At 40.8% G+C, this 13,845-nt stretch overlaps 1 protein-coding gene across 1 annotated transcript in view; it reads left to right on the top strand.

Annotated features, from left to right (window-relative positions):
- Window positions 1–13,845, top strand: part of FBXW7 (F-box and WD repeat domain containing 7) — a 180,081-nt gene that overhangs the window by 32,445 nt on the left and 133,791 nt on the right. The gene's annotated exons all lie outside the window — the stretch shown is intronic.

The following is a 13,845-nucleotide window of genomic DNA, read 5'->3' as shown; positions in this document are numbered from 1 at the left end:
TAGGAATATAAACTCAGTGGAAAGCTGAGAAAGTATGACTTTCAGATTCCTGAAGGTAACATGGAAAGTTCCTAAAAATCTTCAGCATATCTGACATGCTCCAAAGATACGTCTGCTTAGCTGGGGAGACTAATATTCAGTGTCTTTCATCACAGAATCCTGGAATAGTTTGGGTTGGAAGGGACCTTAAAATCATCTAGTTCTGATTCCCCCTGCCATGGGCAGGGAACCTTCCACTAGGCCAGGTTGTTCAAAGCCCCATTCAGCCTCACCTTCACTTCCAGGGATGGGGCATCTGCAACTTCTCTGGGCAGCCTGTTCCAGTGCCTCATCATCCTCACAGTAAAGAATTCTTCCTAGTATCTAATCTTAATGTATTCTTTTTCAGTTTAGAACCAGTCTTCTTTGTCTTATCTCCACATGCCCTTATAAAAAATCCCTGTCCAGCTTTCTTGTTGGCCCCCTTTAGGTGCTGGAAGGCTGCACTAAGGCCTCCTCAGAGCCCTCATTTTTTCCAGGCTGAACAACCTCAGCTCTCTCAGCCTGTCCTGATAGGAGAGGTGCTTCAGCCCCCTGATCATCTTTCTGGATCTCCTCTGATTCTGTTCTAAAAGAATCATGGACCTATTAAGTTGGAGACCCCAGAGCTGGATGCAGCACTCCAGGTGATTCTCACAAGAGCAGAGGTGCAGAATCCCCTCTCTTGCCCTGCAGCCCATGCTGCTTTTGATGCAGCCCAGAATACAGTTGGTTTTCTGGGCTGCCAAGTGCCTGTTGACAGGTGATGTTGAGCTTCTCCTTGACCAACACCCCCAAGTCTTTCTTCTCAGGGTTGCTCTCAGTCCATTCTCTGCCCAGCCTGTATTGGTGCTTGGGGTTGCCTTCAGGCAGGTGCAGGACCTTGCGCTTGGCGTTGTTGAACTTCACAAGGTTCAGATGGCCCCACCTCTCAAGCCTGTCCAGGTCCCTTTGGAGTGGCAATGTGTTGAACACACCACACAGGTTGGTGTTGTCAGTGAACTTGCTGAGGAAGCACTCAGTCCCACTGTCCAGGTCACCAAAAAAGCTGTTAAACAGCGCTGGTCCCAATACCAGCCCCTGAAGTACACCACTCATCACTGGTCTGCGCTTAGACGTTGAGCCGTTGACCACAACTCTTTGAGTGTCACCATCCAGACAATTCCTTATCCACTGAGCAGTCCACCTGTCAAATAAATGTTTTTCCAGTTTTGAGACAAGGTTGTTGTGCTTTGCACGAGTCTAGGTAGATTACTTCAGACACTATTCCCTCATCCACCACAGTTGTAACTCCACTGTGGAAAGCCACCATAATTGTCAGGCATGATTTGGTCTTAGTGAAGCCATGTTGGCTGTCACCAGTGACCTCTTTATTTTCCATGTGCCTTAGCATAGTTTCCAGGAGGATCTGCTCCATGATTTTCCTGAGCATGAAGGTGAGACTGACATGCCTATAAGTCTCTGGGTCTTCCCTGTTTCCCTTTTTTAAAAATGGGGTTATGCTTCCCCATTCCCAGTCAGTGGGTACTTTTTTAGACTGCCACAACTTCTCAAATATGATGGATAGAGGCTTAGTCACTTTATTTGCCAGTTCCCTCTGGACCCATAGATGTATCTCATCATGTCCCATGGACACACACCTTCATGTTCCTTAGATGGTCTGAAGCTTAATCTTTTCCTACAGCAAGTAGTCCCTCATTTTCCCAGTCCCTGCCTTTGCCTTCTGTGACTCAGGTGGTGCAACAGAAAATGTGCTGGTGAAGACTGAGGCAGAAATGTTGTTGAGTACCTCAGCCTTCTTCATGTCCTGGACAACCAGGTCTCCCATTTCCTTCTGGAGGGGGTCCACATTTTCCCTAGTCTTCCTTTTATCACTGATGTATCTACTGAAGCTATTTCTGTCTTCATAGTTGCCTCTGGCCAGATTTAATTCTGTAGGAGCTTTAGCTTTCTTAAGGTTATGCCTTTCTGCTCAGACAACTTCTCTGTATTCCTCCCAGGCTACCTTGCTGTTCTCCCAGGCTGTCCTTGCTGCTACCTTCTGTAGCCTCCCTTTTTGTGTTTGAGTTTGTCTGGGACATAATTGTTTATCCATGCAGGCTTTCAGTTTCTGCCTGATTTCCTCATCCTTAGGATGGATCTCTCCTGAGTTTGGAGGAGTCAGTTCTTGAATATAAGCCAGCTTTCTTGGGTCCTTCTTCCCTCAGGCTTTATGCTATGGTATTCTACCAGATCCCTGATGAGGCCAGAGTCTGCTTTCCTGAAGTTCAGGGCAGTGAGCTTGCTGTGCACCCTACTTGCTGCCGTAAGGATCTCAGACTCCACCATTTCACTGCAGTCCAGGCTGCCCTTAAGCTTCATAGTCCTCACCAGCCCCTCCTTGTTGGTTGAGAGAAAGGTCCAGCACAGCACCTCTTCTTGTTAGCTTCTCTGTCACTTGGAGATGGAAGTTATCACCCACACATTCCAGAAACCTCCTGGATTGCTTATGTCCTGCTGTGTTGTGCCTCCAGCAGATAGTGGGGTGGTTGAATTCCCTCATGAGGACTAGGGCCTGTGAACATGAATCATGTCCTATCTGTCTATAGAGGACCTGATCCACTCACTCTTCCTGACCAGGCAGCCTGTAGAAGCCCCCCACTATAATGTCACCTGTCCCTGCCCTCCTTTTAATCCTGACCCACATAAGCTCCTGATCAGCTTCTCATCCATCCACAGGCAGAACTCCATGCACTCCAGCTGGCCACTAATGTAGAGGGCAATACCCCTCCTTGTCTGCCCTGCCTGTCCTTCCTAAAGAGCCTGTATCCTTCCATTCCAACAGTCCAGTCATAGGAGCCATTCCACAACATCTGCATGGTGCCAAGAAGATCACAGCTAACTCTTTTTGTTTATTCCCCATGCTGCCTGTGCTTGCATAGAGGCATTTCATCTGGGCCCATGATGAAGCCAGCTTACTGGCTGAAGTGGCTGGAATTGCCTTGTGATGCTCTCTGACTGACCTGCGATCCTGCTCCAGGCTCTGGGCATCTCTTGCTGGCACTGGCATCAAACTGGTGTGAGTGGGATGAATTGAAGTTCCCCACCCCTGACACTGTTAGTAAAGCCCTCTTCACTGGCTTGGTGAGGCTATGGCTGAAGATACGCTTCCCCTTCTCTGACAGATGGAGTGCATCAGCCCCTGAGAGATCCAGGTTTCTCAAAGCAAGTCCCATGGTCTAGGTAGCCCCTGGCAGGGGTGCCAGTCCTGGAACCATTTGGTGATTTTCCAGATTCCACTGGCCCTTTCAAATCCATTTGACTGGAAGGATTGATAATAAAAATCTACCTGTGCTCCAGAGTTCCTTATTGTCACTCTCAGGGCTCTATAATCCTTTGTACTCCTCACATGCTTCTGGCTGTACCACTGGTGTCCATATGAAACATCAGCAGACAATAGTATTTGCATGTTTTGACCAAGTCACTCCTAGCTAATGAAATATAGAAGTTTATTGTTTATGTAAAACTGAAACACTGAAGATATATCAATTAGAAGGCCTGAGATACATCAGTTAAAATCTCCAAGAAAACATGTGAGAGAACTTTCCCTCGTGTCTTGTTGATTTCAGTTTTAGTCACTGAGAAATTCAATATTTGTGTCCAGATTGTATCTAATTTTTCTCATGCCAGTTCAAAACCTTAGTGCCTAAGAGTTTTGGAATTACTGGAAATTTTTCTGTTGTGGAATGCGTGAGACACAGGGTGTACTAGCCATCCTGAGGAGTGAATGCAGCAAATCGTAACAGCATTGCAGCTGTGATGGGATAGAAGAGTGAGTAAAACCAGGCTTGTTGTGCAGTGAGGGGCAGGAGAGGAAAGAAGAGAAATATCCCTTATTAGACCAGCTAACAAAAAGGGAGGGAGTGGAATTTTCTAGTGTGTGAATTCTTAGGGGTAAATGGAAATTGCTAAATTGCTTACACTGATTAACTAACTAAAGCATTTAATTTACTTGAAGTTGATTTAGTTAGGTTATGGCAGACAAAAAAAAAGCATGAGCTAACTGTGACTTCACCTTGACTGTGTCCCTAAGCACTCTATTTACAGTGCTACAACAAATGAAATGAAATAAGGTTTGTTTTGAATGGCAACTACACAAATGAATGACGATTGACCCTTTTTATGCTCTAAAAGGTCTTGGTGTCATTGTCGCCTTCTCACCCACTGCCAACTAACTGAAAGAGGAAAAAGATGAATCCCCAAACAATGAAAAATAAGCCAAACAATAAAACATCAGCTGGTCTAACAAGATCCAGTGCTATCCTGTTTTACGTTTTTCAGTATCACCTTTAGGAAACTAAACTGGGAATGGATTGCCTGGGATGCACTGTACTATGCACCATATCTTGATCTTGCTTTAGGGAGAAAGTAGTTCCTGAAGTTTGAAAACCAGTAAGCCATATATTCTAAAGATGACTTGTAAATTGGATGTTCTGGGACCAAAGATTTTCAGAACTGTAGAGAAATTGAATACTTTGTCTTAATTATAAAAATACAAACTGTTAAAAGGCATGTAATCAGATGCGAATTTTGCAAGATTCTTGTATTTCCACTTTCAGTTAATAATTTTAAGTTATTAAACCTTTCATGACTTTGTATGGCTTGCTTTATCTGCTCTAGCTGCTTACTGTGAAGTGGTTGCAGGGATGCCTATATGTAAAACCTGGCTCCCTGTATGTGCACAGGTGACCTGACTGCTTAATTGGTCTTTCACATCTTAATTAAATGTTGTTAACATACAAGAAAATAACGAGCCTTAAAACAGAAGAATCAGTAGTAATTCAGAAGTAAAACCTTGTTTTGGTAATACAGAATGAAGTCTATTTAGGATGCTACATTGATGGCTGATCATTCTGTATCACTAGGGTGCTTGTTCTCAGTCAGCTCTTCTCTTCTTCCCCTGTGATGGTGGATCCAGTTGCTGCACTAATGCAATGGCAACTGTGGACAATTAAATGCCTGGAGTGCTTTAAGCAGCACATCAGATCTCATCCAGCTCAAGCCTCCTCTGAGCAGGGTTTGGAATGTTTATTGCTACGACTTCACAGTTTTTGAGTTTTCTTCTCCCTGGCAAGCTGTCTGCAGCATGTCAAACCCCTTAACAACTATTTCTCCTAAACTTTGGTCCCAGGAAAAGAAACAAAAGCTACTTATTTCTCCCATTAGCTGTCGTCTTCTTGTCCTGCCTTCAGGAAGAATTGTATCCTTCCTTTTCTATCTGCTCATTAATAATACAGTAAGTAAATAACTTAGTCTTTAACTTTCTTACTTTACCCAAGTGCCCTAAGCATAGTAAGCATTAGTCCAGTTTTATTGACAAGGAAGTGAGGAACATAGCAACAAATTATTTCATCAGTGTGCTATATGACATCCATGGATTTGGTTGTGCTTGATTTCCTATGGTAAACCTGCTGTCTCAAACAGCAATGTCCCCAATCTCCTCCCTGGCTGTATTCTACCCTCCATGTCACCATCTCCCTCTGTATTGTGTGATAAAGTCATGTGCAGCATAGCAGAGTTGTCTAGATTGGCCATCTTATGAAGCGTGGCCTTCTTTTTTTTTTTTTTCCTGTGTTTTTTATCCAAATCAATATTCTTATTTTTCCCTGTCCAACTAAATGAACAATTATACCTCTGTATTCCCCTCTGTATGGGAGGGAGAGTAGTTTGAAACAAGGAATCGTTGGCTGTGTAACCTGACATAAGCAACAAAACTGCTATGATTGAAACTAGTGTTAGGCTACAGTTTCTGAGCACTTTAAAGTAGGCAGTGTTACTGAAATAAATTCTGCTGATCAGCTTCTGACTCATGAGTTCTAGAAATTTTGGAGCATCTGTGCAGTGATCTAGATCTCAGAATTGTTGCAGGATAAAACTAATTATCTCAATAACATCTAAAATGCTTGTGCAATCTACACAGGTTCTTGTGCCAGCACAAGGCCAAGGGTGTCATGGGGGTGGAAACACTTGAGAGGGGAATGAAGTATGTTTTTGAAGCCAGTGTAAGTGGTATTGCTGCCATTGCCTGTCAGCCTGCAGCAGCCTCAGGTGAACTTCCCTGCTGTGAGTACTGACACTGGGCTGCTCTAGTTCAGTAAAATTCAAGATGTGACCGTAGTGGGAGTTAATAGCCCTGTGCTGGTGTGTGTTTAGCTACTGTCATTAGGGATGGAACTTGCCTCTGGTTTTGAGTTCTGGCACACACTTCAGGCTTGTACTAAAGCATCTGTACTGCTGTTGTTGCTTGTGTTGTTGCTTGTCTCGGTATAGCTCATGCATGATAATACCTTGATTTTTCTGTGTAGAAAATGGATGGCATGCCATGCAGAGGTAGGGAGAAGCTAATTGCCCTTTTTCTTCTGTCCTGCAAATAAATTGATAAATACATTTGATAGTTTAGGAAAGATTAACCATTGCTTCAGATCTTTTTTGTATCACTCTCTGATTTTGGCATAGATGAAAGTAGTAGAAAGTATATTAAGAGATTCTGTATACAGCAGTCATAATAATGGAATGTCCTCATAGGTTGTTCCTTGCCCCTCAACCTCAGCTTAAGAATGGGTATGCTACGTATTTTTGTGAAAAAATTCTGCACTGCATCTAAATATATGCAGGTTTGTTTGTTCGGAGGAGGCTGATGAAAGAGTGTAATTTCTGTTTACCTTGACTTAGATTGTATTTTGTATTTTTATCTATTTGACTTTTAGAGATGAAGTTCATTTTGTTAAGGAAATGTGGAGTATCCTCTAGGAAGTACAGGTTGCAAAATGCCCACTTTCTCTGACTTACAGCTTTGGATTACCTTAACTTTTTTTTTTAGCTGGAGGACACATTTTCCCTTCTTTAAGGGGGATTACCAGATTGATGATCTCATATGAAAAAAGTGAACAGGCAAAGTGCTTTTTTTCCCTCTTGCGTCAACATCTGTTAATGTTTTCTGCTGTTACATGCAGCCAGCTTCTCCTATTGAGAAAGCTAACAGTACCATAGAACATAATTGTGTTGTGATGAACTTGAATCTAAAGTAAAAATAGTTTTTTAAACTTTCATAACCTACTGGTGTTAAGCTAGCATTTTCCCATGTGATTCACTCATACAGATTGTATTAACTGTAGCTATGGCTAATGCTGTGCAGAAAGATCTGGACCGTGGCTTCCAAAGGGTTAATGAAAATGCACTTGGCAGTGAATAAGGACTTCAGACAGAGTATTGCAAAAGGTAATATTTATAGTAAATATTTTGCCTTACTGAAAGCCTGCAGGTGGGGCTAGAGTTGAGAAACAGGGAAAGAATATCTGTTTTTTGATAATGGTTATGTTAATGTTGTTAGCTTTTATTTGAAGTAGCCAGTGTTCTCTGAGTTTTTTATGTCTCAAGCATAATAAAGGCCAATGCACTAGTTTCACGCAGCCTGAAGAGCATAGAGGATTAGAATAGCTCCATTGTTGTTGTGGTTCTTGATTTAACATGAGATATAGTGGAAATACTGATCTTTATAAGGCTCTTGTCCTTCTCTCTTGAACTTTGAAATGGGCTTGTAAGGTTTACTACTTGAAATATTCCTACTGGTTTAACCAGAAAGTGAAGGTCTGCTGTCTTTCACACTCAGACATGGAAAATTTCTGTCTCTCTTGCTTTTGGTGTGTTATTTTTTGCTTGTTTTTGCATTTTCAAAAAATGTTGCTGAAAAACTGAGTTTCATTAATCTAACCTCTATCTGCAGCTCTGTGAACACCTAGATTATGAATGAGAGTAAGTTGCATTTTGAGAAGAGTGTTAATTCTGAATATTGCTTGAAATTACAGCGAACAAAAAGAATTGCAGGTCTTGCTTTATGGTGTGATTTGACATGATATTTTCTTTATCGAATGGTTGACTGTTTTGCCACTGATAACTTCTTGTGTTTTGCCCATTCTTCCCAGAAATACACCTTGCTGGATGATGTGGTATTTTTTCCAGTAACAGGGAAGGAGTGGAGTCACACCTTCCTTGTCACTTAGCAGGACCCACCTGTGAAGAGGCAGTAGTGTCAGTCTGCTGATATTCTGTAAACATTAGGCTTTTGTGACACATAAATGTAAGATTATGTCCCTGTTACTTCTCATCCCTCCCCATATGCCCCAGGGAAACAAAGACACCAGGGGTCACATACAAAGTCTTGGCAATGTTACTTCTGGCAATGCTACATGAAGGGTTTGAAAACAACCATTTAAGACTCATATTTGTGCCTTACCAGGCCAGCAGCATTCTCTTCCAAGGGTGTAGCAGGAATTCCCTGGTTGTTATCCTGTGCTGCTTGGGGAAAACTCACCATCCTGACAGAGGTGATGGTGTGTCTGTTCTGAGAAGCTGGTTGTCCTCATTCTTGTCTCCGTCAGTAGTAATGGAAATGGGTGGCTCTGAAATTTGCAGTAGATGGCAAGCTACTTGCTTCCTCTTGGTATTTGTTGCAGGCTAAGGTGTTGTAGCAACATCCCTCTTTCCATAAGATGTCAGTTTTCTTTCACAGTGTTGTGGGATTTTGTTTCACTGCCATTATTTGAAAAGGAGTACCTCTCATAAGTAAGTCACCTTAAAAAAGAAGTACCAAGCATAAATTGATAGTGTTTCCTTCTTTAATAAGCAGCTAGCCTGAAACAAGAGCTCTGAAGGAAAGAAACATTTGGTGCTTGCCCTGAGAGTTACCTCTGAGGAAAATATTAACTATTTCAACACTGGGTTGTAATCTGGGAGTCAGCTAAATGCTTATCCCAAGCTCCTCCCCAAAACTCTAAAGGAGGAAAACCACCATCAGTTAAAAAAAGGCACATGTCCGTATGTTCAACAACTTTTAATACTTTCGATGTAATATTTTCAGTATACTGAAAATGCATAGGTAATATATGGTAGTATGAATTTATTCTTTACTTGAATGATTGCTGAGTTTTTGTATTCAGTTAGTTTATAATCTTCAGCTGTTTCTGGTGCTGTGCAGAAAACTGTCTTTTACATGTAGTTTTTATGGAAGCGGCAAGAAGAGAAGGAAAAGTGGAGACTACTAAAGCTGTAAGTCTGTTCCTGGAGGAGAGGAAGGGCTCCTGTGCAGATGTCCCTGTATTTAGCTGTAACAGCTCCATACCTAATTGGGTGCGAGTGGTTGCTGCTGCCTGTGTTCATGACTCAAGTGTAGGCTTCCTGTCTAATGCCAGCAACCACATGTCTATCAACAGCACCACTCAAGCTAAGTGATTTTAGCTCCCAAGCCAAATTATGAATTCTGTTGTTCTTAAGCCCACTAGAAAAGGCATTCAGAAATCTGCCACTGGATCATCTCCTGCTCTCTCAGGAGACGTCCTCACAAGCCTCACGCTGATTGCCCTCATTTGACTGTACTCACTGTGTGAACTAAACCTTTTATTGTCTCACATAGCTGGAAGATGGTAGAAAGGACGTTCTCCTGTTTTAGCAGGTGCTGGGAATTGTTAAAGAGGTGTGATTTTTTTTACTTAGGTAGTCAGACCAGATGAGAAGATAAATATAATTCCTCTGGAGAGCAATGTAGAGGGAAGTTAGCTAGAGGGGCGGAACCAGGGGCTGGAGGAATCACTCAGTCACAGTCAAAGAAATGTTGGTGATGTTGCAGGGTTTGTTTTGGTTTTGGGTTTTTCTCTTGCTTGTTTTCTTGCTCGCCTGCAATAAAGGCAACTGAACACATGGAGTGAGAAAGACTTTGTTAGAAAACTTGTCATCAACAAAGGGAGTCAGGTGCGAGATGGGGACCTGAGGAGGTGCAGCCAGTGTTTATCCTGCACAAGCTTGTACAAATTGCGGTTTTGGAACAACGAGTTCTCTTTTTCAATGCCTTTTTTTTTTTTTTTTTTTTTTTTTTTTGTGATTCCTCTTGTGCAAGAGGGGAAAGAATGAGCCTGAGGTTGATTACCCATTCATCTCTCCCCACCCCAAAGAGATGGAGGGGGCCTTGAGAAAAGCTGATGAAGCTGAAAACCACCACTTCTGTTACATTGTGTCTTGAGTGAAATTGGATATGCCCTCATATATCCTTCTTTTAACTGCTTTGAAATCTGTCTGTAGAGGGGCAGTGTACTCATCTGTTGTGATGGTGTTTTTTAAATTTCTGTTTTGTTTTATTATCTCTGACATGAGAACTCAAATACCCAAAGACCATTTTCAGATCTTTAAGTTGCAATCTTGAGAGCTCAGCAGATGATGCAATTTTTAAAGCAGTTTGCTGCTTCTCCCAATGTAGGATTTCAAAGTTTTTATTACCAGTAGCAAATCTTCAATTAGAAGCTATCTGTTACCTGTATACCTATTGTACTCGCGTATGAAAGGAGTCCTAGTTCTTTTATGTGCACCCATATGAAGCAGCTTTTGGATTTTGAAGAAAAACATAGCTTAGGTTGAGTTTATAGCACTACAAGTTCCTCTATTATCTTAATTAGGTTTGTGAAACTTCATTCAGATTGCTGTCATCTCCCTTTCAAGAAGCCTACATTCTGATCTTGTGGTGATTTTTTGCTCTGCACAAACAAATATATTCTGACTCTAGTAATAAAGTTAGGTATGTATTGAAAACAGCTTGGTTTTTTTTTAAGCAACAATTTGAGCATAACTTTGAGAAGATCCATTCATTTGAAGGAAGCATGCAGCCAACCCTTTTCTTGGCCAGTTATTGAGAAGGGGGCTGCTGTGCATATTGGATTTATTTTCTAAGGCAGTGGAACTGGCTGCAGACAGAGCAGGGGAGTTGGCCATATCCTGTGGCAAGCTCCAGGGTCTCTGGTGCTTCCAACTGTCTTTTGGGAGAGTTGCCTTTAAACTCATTTAACTGTTGTGAGAGGTATCTTCCATCCTTCTAAACCCATTGAAGTTATAGCTTCTCTTGCATTCTCTTGCTTTTTTCCAAATATGTAACAAATAAACCAGTTGACTTTTTTCAGTTTTAGCATCTTACTGTGTATCAGCTGTGTTGTATGTTTAGAACTCTGCAATAAGTTTAGACATTTAAACTTTACAATGTCTTTTATATAATACAGTGATTTTGTCCTAATTGTGCATTACTAATCACAGGCTACTTTCCACAGGTTCAAAGTTGTATTTGATTACTTGTTCAGTAACTATATTTCATAATTTATATATTGTTTCTGTATGTATATCTAAGCTGCACTTTTTTACTTACACTTTTCATAGTCTACTGTCTTTTCCCCTCTGTGTCCAAGTGATATTTCATCGGCGCTTAAGAGCGTCTGGCTGCTTGCCTATTGAGATTTTGCATGCAGGAAAGCATGGCCTTAGCATAAAATCATGTCTCCTTTACATTTTTTTTTTAAAAGAAACAGTCTGTGGCTTGTGATGAAGAATATTGCAAGAAAGCTTTGTTAGCATGATAAATGTTTCTTTAAAACCATAAACAACACTGCTCTGTTTTAAAGTTTGGATTTGACCAAGTTTGTGGAAGTTATGAGAGCTAAGATAATGATCAAAATTGCTGGTATTCTGAAAGGTAACCACAGTTCTGAGGATGTTGTGTTCATGACTGTCCTGTCAATGAGTATTACAGAGAACATGATACATTTAATACTTTAGTTAGAAACAGAGACAAGAAAAAGATTCATAGCAAGAAATTTTAATTTCAGGTGAAACATGGGGAATAAAGTTTAATTTAAAGTTTTACTGATCAGAAACAAGAAAAATAAAATAAACAAAATATAGTGGTACCACTCGTGTAAAATTTAAGCAAATCTGTCTTCATGTTTTAGGTGGCACCATAGGATGCTTTTGGTGAGGAGAAAAAAGTTTGTTCTTCTCTTAACTGTGTCACTATGAGTAGGACTTCAATTCTGCTGTCCATAGATAGAAACCCCCCCAGTAAAATTACTTTAATATTCTTAAAGATATGAATTTGTGTTGCAGATACTTCTTCTATGAAACTGTGGCTGTCAGTCACTGGCTCTATCTGCATGCACCAGGGGATCAATAGTACATTAAGGAAGCTGACTTGAGGAGGAGAAGGATTCATAAATAATAAATAGCAGGCTGCACTGCTGGCACTTCATCTCTACCCAGAGTAATACAAATTCTAGTGAAGTACCCTTGTACTTCCTAACCCTATTAGGCTTGAAACCATTATCCCAAATATTGATGCTTTCCTTTAGTCTATTTCTTGTTAAGAAGTATGTCTGTGTAATCCTTAACTACATGCTTCCAGAGGAAAAGGCTAGTCTCTATATTAGAAATACAGGTACAGTAAGAACACTTGTGTAAGAACTCATCTGTAGTCTACTGAGAGACCAGGATTTGAAGCAAGGGGATTTTGGGGCTGCTTTCAGCATTTTCTTAGCTCTATAAACAGTAGATGCTTCTGTAAAGAGATTTTTGTGGTGTGCAGGATATGTGAAGTGTTGAGCATTGGAGCATGATCCTTGCACTTTAAATCTGTGTATTAATTTTTTTCATTAGCTCTCTCTGCTTCCACATCCTGCACATTGCTGGCAAGCATGCATCAGCAATAAGACTTTCTTCAGTAATGTGTCTGAGATATCTCTGAAATGTGGCTGGTCAGAGCTATAGCTGCTTTTTTTGGAAGTTGGTTCCTTTCAAGACATTTAAGTAATTTCACCTGATATTATTTTAAATGTTCAATATAACGTGCTCTTTCGATGAATAGCCATGTAGAATCAGCACGGGAAGAGCAAAGTCCTTGGCAATGCCAGCTCAATTGCATCTGCAGATGAGGATTTAAAATTCTATGCAGCAGACAGTACCTCCAGCAGGCGAGTAAAAGGTTACTGCATTATTTTGCTTGTTTGCATCTGTAGTCTTTATCTATGGAAGGTTTTTTTTTTACCGTTCAATTTGTTGTGCATGCTTGTATATAGGTACTACTGGAAATCGATTTAATAGGAACATAAATATAAAAAGGGCAGAGCAAGGTGAAGGGAGAGGCTCAGTTCAGCTTTAAACCAAGGAAAGGGAGGGGGGAAGAGAGAGGGAATAAAGGGGAGGGGAGAGAGCAAGAGAGAAATTAAGCTTTCAATACATTGTGAAAGCAAGAAGTTCTTTTCAGCTGCTTTCACATCACTTGTGTTTTTCTTAACCTTTTGCTAAAAAGGATGCTATTGAACAAGCACTGATAGCTCTATAAATGCAAGTGACAATTATTTCAAGTCAGATTATCTCGTAATCAGGTTAAGCAATTGTATTAATGTGAGACCTTCTACTTTCAAGAATAGTATTGCATACCATACCATCTTAAACCAATTAAAATGAGCTTTTTACAATATTATTTGCATTTTTTTCCCCATGAAAAGGCAAAAAGTATACAGTTACTGCATCATTATCTCTTGCAAACAAGAAAATTTTTCCGGCAGTAAGTTATTTTTTGTGTATTAAATTGGGGGGGTATCAAGTGTTGTATTTTGAGCTGAGTATACTTCTTTTTAAAGGTTAGGAGACCTGTTTATGTCTCACTGCTCATTTGAATTAGTTTTGCAATTTTTGTTTTTCTCAGAGCAAAGAGCTCCTTGAAGACTTTATTAAAGCTGCTTACACAATCTGCCTCTAACTTGCTTTGAGATTTGGTTGCAGTACCTTTGGACATTCTACTATGAATCCTTTCATGCTTCTTTCTTCCTGGGTTTAAATCTGTGTTGGCTTTTCCTGATGTTGTTCTCACTCCCATAGCTTTGTAGCAGCCATTCTTATTTCAGGATCTGGTAGACCTGGATAGCATTTTTCTCATGCATTCTGACTTTCCAAGAAGACTTTTCCCCCGTTTCCCAGATGCTC

This window comes from Corvus hawaiiensis, chromosome 5, assembly GCF_020740725.1.
Source record: "Corvus hawaiiensis isolate bCorHaw1 chromosome 5, bCorHaw1.pri.cur, whole genome shotgun sequence".
NCBI lineage: Eukaryota > Metazoa > Chordata > Aves > Passeriformes > Corvidae > Corvus > Corvus hawaiiensis.
This window is presented reverse-complemented; position numbering and strand designations above follow the sequence as displayed.